This window comes from Rhinopithecus bieti, unplaced genomic scaffold (assembly GCF_001698545.2).
Source record: "Rhinopithecus bieti isolate Rb0 unplaced genomic scaffold, ASM169854v2 scaffold_566, whole genome shotgun sequence".
In the NCBI taxonomy this organism is placed as follows: Eukaryota; Metazoa; Chordata; class Mammalia; order Primates; family Cercopithecidae; genus Rhinopithecus; species Rhinopithecus bieti.
This window is the reverse complement of record NW_016803334.1, coordinates 2594861-2599301: the sequence shown is the minus strand read 5'-3', so window position 1 is coordinate 2599301 and position 4441 is coordinate 2594861. Positions and strand designations below refer to the sequence as shown.

At 35.5% G+C, this 4441-nt stretch overlaps 1 long non-coding RNA gene across 2 annotated transcripts in view; it reads right to left on the bottom strand.

The window, feature by feature from the left end:
- Positions 1-217, bottom strand: part of LOC108531911 (uncharacterized) — a 26839-nt gene extending 26622 nt beyond the window's left edge. For both annotated transcript variants that reach the window (XR_001886312.1, XR_001886311.1), the window contains exon 1: positions 174-217. This is a non-coding gene — a long non-coding RNA (uncharacterized LOC108531911). The remainder of the gene's footprint in view (positions 1-173) is intronic.
- Between the last annotated feature and the right edge of the window lie 4224 nt (positions 218-4441).

Here is a 4441-nt window from a genome sequence, read left to right as displayed (position 1 = left end):
GATTTTCCAGGTGTTGTGTGTCTCAGTTCCCCTGGCTAGGAAAAGGGATTCCCTTCCCCCTTGTGCTTCCCGGGTGAGGCGATGCCTCGCCCTGCTTCAGCTCTCGCTGGTCAGGCTGCAGCAGCTGACCAGCACCCATTGTCCGGCACTCCCTAGTGAGATGACCCCAGTACCTCAGTTGAAAATGCAGAAATCACTGGTCTTCTGTGTCGCTCGCGCTGGAAGTTGGAGACTGGAGCTGTTCCTATTCGGCCATCTTGCTCCGCCCCCCCATATGTATAATTTTTAATGCTAATTATGGTTCAACAAACGCTGTCAAAAAATTCATTTGGTTGCAACGTTGACAATAGTGTCCCGGGGCAAGCTGTTGCAGAGATACGTGTCTGGGGTTAATACAATAATGACGTTGTGAGATCACAATACCTTGACCAAGATGACATCAGTGAAGATGATGAGAAGTGAGCATGTGCTGGATACATTCTGAAACTGATGAGTATGGCAAGGTGTTCTGTCTAAGCAACTATGAAGACAGTTTTCTTATCACCTAAGACGCAAAAGATTAAACGAGAAGCAGGCTTGGGTATGGACTAACAGGAGCTCCATTTTAGAAGTGTTATGACTGAGATTCCTAACAAATATCCAAGTGAGGCTGCCAAATAGGCAGTTGAAATAAAGTTCAGTTCAGTGGGGCAATATAGGCTAATGATAGGAATTTAAAGCTATCTATCTATCTCTCTATGTATCTCTCTATGTATCTATCTATCTATCTATCTATCTATCTATCTATCTATCTATTTATCTACCATCTGTGTATCTGTCTAAACTATATATACATATATCTCTATATCTATATGTCTAGCGAATGCTTAAAAGTATAAAACTGTGTGTTATTACTTAGGAAAAGAGTAGACTATGAAAGGGACAAAAATACTAATCTATGGGAGCATTTCCATAATCAGAAGTTGGGGAGATGATATAGGATCAGTAAAGGAAACCGACAGAAAATGGCCAGAAAATAGAAGGAAACTCAAGAAAGAGTGATTAACCATGTAAATTACTATTATTATACAAAGTAAAATGGACCTTTTGAAATAACCTTCACTAAAACCCCGTCTCTACTAAAATTACAAGAAAATTAGATGAGCGTGGTGGTGGGCACCTGTAATCTCAGCTACTCAGGAGCCTGAGGCAGAAGAATCACTTGAACCCCGGAGGCAGAGGTTGCAGTGAGCCGAGATTGCACCATTGCGCTCCAGCCTGGACACCAAGAGGAAAAATCCATCTCAAAAATAAATACAAAAATAATGACCTTTCATACCGTTGAAGTAATGTCAATGCTAGGCAATTGAGAGGGAAAACCTTACTGGACAAAGTTTAAGAAAGACTAGGAGAGAAATTCGAGACAGGGAATGTAGACAACCGCTTTCCTGGGTTTTTTTTTCTCTAAAGGGATAAGGAGAATTATGGCAGGAACCGAAGAAGGAAATGGGCTAAACAATTTGTTTAAGGTGGGAATAAACAGCATCTTCCTATGTTAATAGAAATGAACTTTTAGGCTGAGAAAATTTGATGTCACAATAATTAGGGAAGAATTGCTGGAATTATGGCATTAAGCCAGCAAGAGGACCTGTGATTAAGTGCATGAATATAGAAGCTGGTCTTAACTAGGGCATGGCTAGCTCATGCAAAGAGAACAGGATGCATACCTACAAATGCAGATAAGTGGATGAATGTGGTTGTCCCTTGTAAAAATCCAGTGCGATTTATTTTTCTTTTTCAATAAAATAGGAGGAAAGACTATTGAGTGTAAGGTTGGGGAAAAGGGTGTTGGAAATTTGGGGAGGAAGAAGAAATTATGACAGAGGCATGTTAAAGGTAGAAGAGAGAATCCACTCAGGATGTCTAATAATTGCCTGGCAGCATTAGGACCTACTTGAGGTTCATAAAAATGGATGGAAATGAAGAGTAGTCAGCACAGTATCATTATTTTTTACCTTAGCCATGTTCAAAAAAGCAGATGCAGTTATAGGGTAGGAGGAGAAAAGATTTATAAAGGATTTTGGCTTAGTCAAAACGAGAGAGATACAGGGATGAGAGTTCTGAATCCCATCTTTCTGGCTTCAAAGCTCTTTTGCTAAATTTTTCTACTATATTCTTCCTGAAGCAACCACATAGATTCTGAGAAGAAAAGGAAAATAAAATATGTCATCTTCTAGATGCTTAGAAGAGGTAAAAATATGTAGATACCAGAGATTTTAAAAAACTAATTATAACAAGGTTTGCGCTTTTCCGTTAGATTCATTGTACTAGACAGTAAATATTTTCGCCTTTTCTTTCAGTCCAACTAGACAAAAGTGGATGAACATTGTAAAGGGACTTTCCTCTAACAGATTTTTTACCATATGAGAAAACATATTTTGGCAAAATCTTCCTCTCGGTAAATACCGTAAAAATTGTGTTAATAAGAAAAGAAACAACTTTCGTTAATTTTAAAGCTTTACATATTCTAAGAAAGGCCATTCTTAATGTTACTATTGATGTTCATGTATGTGGCAAACAAAATGCTTAATGAAAACTACCATAGTTTAGATTCAGTTTTACAGATTCTGTTGGTTTTAGAAGAATTACAATGTTTGTCATAGCTGTTACTTGTGTACCTAAAATTAACACAAAACACTTAAATTTTAATTGCAATTAATATAGAAGTAAATATTTTTATTTCAAACATTAGGAGTCTGTCTGAAACTTATGACCAAAACAAAATTTAACAGTTAAATTTGGCCACTTACATTTACTGAACTCTTACTATATTTCAGATGCTGTTTTCATATAATTCAGATGCTGTTTTCAGTGCTTTACAAGAATTTTCTCACTTGAAATACACAACAATCTGAAATAGAAGCCAAAATTATTCTCATTTTATAGAATAAAGCCCAGAGAGGATTTATACAAGGCCACATATCATCTCCATTGTAAGAATTTTTGTGTAAATATCATCTGTGTAGATAAACATGCACTCCTTTGTACAAAATATTGCATTATAATTTTTTGAAATCAGCTTGTAGTCATTTGGAATTTGGTATTTGTTCTTTAAAGGAATATTCCAATTCAATCCAAATGAAAACCCTTTAGGAAAATTCAAATCATGGCCCAATGAGAAGGGAAAGAGAAAGAAACAAACATAAAATATGAAATGAAAAATAAAATATATGATTAAAAAACACAATTTCACAAATATTTTGTAGAATTCCTTTATAATCCGCCATAGAAAATATTAAAGACAAGACATTTTACACAAATTTATACATATTCACAAATAGTATACATGTATGTCTACACACAGAAACACAAGTTGAAATACTTGAGCATTTTGCAAACTTTCTAGCAAATGCCACTTTTTTGGAAATAATGTTAAAATGCAAAAACATGTAAGTTAAAGACGTAATTGTTAAATAAAATGTACTTTATATGTTTAGCCTAACGAACTATATGGTAAATTCACTTGAATCAGGAAAATTAAAATGATCTCACCAAGCTAGTGTGGTTTCTTGAAGACAAAATAAATACTCTGGTTGACGGCTATCGGAAAGTTATTTTGTTATTATATGTTTTTAAATATTAGGGTATTAAATATTAGAATATTTAATGCATAATGCAAACATTAATGTAGCATTTTCTACTCAACTAATTATGATGATTGATAGCAATATACGTATACAAGAAAGAATTCCTGACTTGAAGGAGGTCATTGTGTAAAGAAAGGAAATATGTATTATTATAAATTATAATCTGGCAAAAATAAAGACAGGATGATATGAAAGCCCACAGAATGAGTATGTGAACCAGATTTTTACGTGTGAATATGCTTATGGATATCAGAAAATGTTTCACAAAGGACGTGAGAGAAAGTAGAATCCTAAAGATGAGTAGCAATTAGCAAAGTTGAGGTAGACTGTAGGTAGAAAGGAAATTGCTAAAAGAAATACCATTGCAGTTCTGATTCATGGTACCAATACCTACCACCTAGATTATTACAGTAGCCTGCTAAGTGTCCTCCTGCCTTTACCTTTTTTTCCCTACACTCAGTTCTTCGTGCAACAGCTCAAGTAACAGTTAAATTGCTGTCTCTTAAAATCTTTCCATGACTGCCAAAATCCTTAAAAGACCTCCTGAGATTCCTGCTCCCCTTGCCTTACCACACCGAATCGCATCAACCCCTCTCTTCTTTCTTTCTTAAATGTAACAGGTAGCCTTCTTAGGGTGTTTGGACCTGACGTTCCATCCACTTTTCCCTGTATGACTTCCTCCTTATTTTTCTCTATCTTTATTTAATGCCACCTTCTCAATGCTACTCAACTTGACCATCAAAATATAAATAAACACTCCCTTCTGTGGTGCATTTTTTCCCCATAGCATTCAGTACTGACTAATAAAGCATGAG